We start from the raw sequence: 2,156 nt of genomic DNA on the forward strand, positions 1-2,156 counted from the left end.
ACATTCTATGTTTATCAAGGAATGTAAGGTCTATGTGATATTTGGATCAAATTTTAGTATTTCCAAGCGATAGGATTTATGGTTTGACAGAGGATAAGTATGTAGTTTTTTTTTTATAAGCAATGGAATACTATTAAACATTAATAGAGTACAAGGGGTACTCGCCCGGATACAAAATATTTACCCTGACAATAAATCCAAAGGGTTTTGGCACCAAAAGTAAAAATTCACTACAACACGGAAGGGCTTTAAAAGCGCTTTTTATGGGCTTTAAAAGCGCTTAAAAGCGCTGTGAAAGGCAGCGCTGGCGTAGGTAACAAAAGCGCTTCAGAAAGAGCTCTGGTATATAGGCCCCCCCTATAAGAGCGCTTTTCTGGAAAAAGCGCTCTGGTAGGCCCCCCTATAAGAGGGCTTTCCTGGAAAAAGCGCTCTTGTAGACCCCCCTTTAAGAGCGCTTTTTCCAGCAAAGTGCTCTGATAGCCCCCACTATGAGAGCGCTTTTTCTGGAAAAAACGCTCTGATAGCCCCCCTATAAGAGCGCTTTTCTAAAAGCGCTTTCGTATGTTGCGTTTTTTTTTATTTTTTATGCTTTTTTACTAATCTTTGGCAGCGCTTTTACTAAGAAGCGCTTTAGTAGGGGGACCTTTAAGAGCGCTTTTTAAAAGCGCTGTCGTTTCTAAATGAGGTATTTTAATGTGCAGCCTGTAATTTAATCCTCCCAGTCGACCTGTAATATTTTCGACCTGTAATATGTTTTCAACCTGTAATATTTTCGACCTGTAATTTATTTTCGACGATATTATTTCAGCCATCAGTAAGACAATATATATACTAATATAATACCATTATAATATCCAAAATTATATATATACATCATTACATCGATAATATTATAGTTCAAATCGACACAAATCCTACATGAAAAATTGCTTAATATAAAATTGACACAAATCCTCTTTTATTTCTTCTAACTTAAGTCTCGGGTACCCAGCAGCACGGAATTCGTCAAGGTACTACAAAACAAAAACATAATATGAATGATATATTTAGTTAAATGTAATAAATTATATGAAATTATCTTAAGTTATAAATTCATACCGTGAGCGGAATCTCTAATTGATTTGCCTGAAGGATTTCTTTCATAAACCTCAATACAAAGTATCCGCAATCGTAACTGTTTCGCTGTTGCGGACACTACATAGAAAAACAAATAAGATTCTATAGTTGTCTTGTTTTATCAAGTAGCATAAATATATTATAAGCAAAATTGTGAAAAATAATGTACCTGCACTTGGATCCAAGTAATGTTGTTAGATTTAGTTCGGGATACCTGTGCGTCCCGTTGACTTCGGAACACTTGTATTGATCTAATTAACAAATATATAAAAGCATATGTTTAAATCAATCCCACAAATAAGTAAATATATAAATATACACGAATATATATTTAGAACGATCCCACTTACAAATCAACGATGTCCTTCATAGCCGGATAATTGGTCCATTCACCATTTACCGAATTCAGATAATGCAAGACTTCCCTTATAGGGTTGATAGCAAGCAGCAACCAGTGTGCTCTATAAATTAAAACAATAGGTTATATGAAAATTTTGCTATACACAAAAGAAACAGAGATTAGATGAACAAAGAATGAGAAACTAACCCTACTGGTCGGGTATTATACGCCCAAAGATGCAGACTATCTGTATTGCCGGTGGACATGAATCTATCGACTAAGCGCTGTCTAACTGATTCCGGTTCCGAAGCAATTGCCATTCCGCTGCAATGGGCGGAAGACAAGAAACGGAATCTGTTAGACAATGGATTCCCGCGCAACACTCTGTCATACAACAACCTTAAATAAAAACATAATAAACATTAGATTATTTTCATTGAAATGTGTAAATAAATTATATTGTGGGACTAATTAAATAATATATCGGATGAGTGAATATTACCGGATGTATGAGTGCATGTTACTGACGCCTAGTTGATCATGCCTAAAAATCTCCTCCAAGTCATCAATTGTAATAAGTGACTTGAATTCAATACCGAAGACACTTTCATCCATATCGATTTCACGTAAAGCACCATCTTTCAAATCGGACATATCAACCATTGTTGCGAGCGTCGACCGGTATCGAGGCACAAAAGCA

At 35.8% G+C, this 2,156-nt stretch overlaps 1 long non-coding RNA gene across 1 annotated transcript; it reads right to left on the bottom strand.

The window, feature by feature from the left end:
- Nucleotides 1-880: 880 nt before the first annotated feature.
- On the bottom strand, nucleotides 881-1,362 carry LOC131606810 (uncharacterized). Its single transcript, XR_009285055.1, has 3 exons — nucleotides 1,286-1,362; nucleotides 1,099-1,194; nucleotides 881-1,013 (listed from the first exon to the last, which is right to left on the bottom strand). It is a non-coding gene; the product is annotated as an uncharacterized LOC131606810 (long non-coding RNA).
- Nucleotides 1,363-2,156: the final 794 nt, after the last annotated feature.

Source organism: Vicia villosa, linkage group LG5 (genome assembly GCF_029867415.1).
Source record: "Vicia villosa cultivar HV-30 ecotype Madison, WI linkage group LG5, Vvil1.0, whole genome shotgun sequence".
Taxonomy (NCBI): Eukaryota; Viridiplantae; Streptophyta; class Magnoliopsida; order Fabales; family Fabaceae; genus Vicia; species Vicia villosa.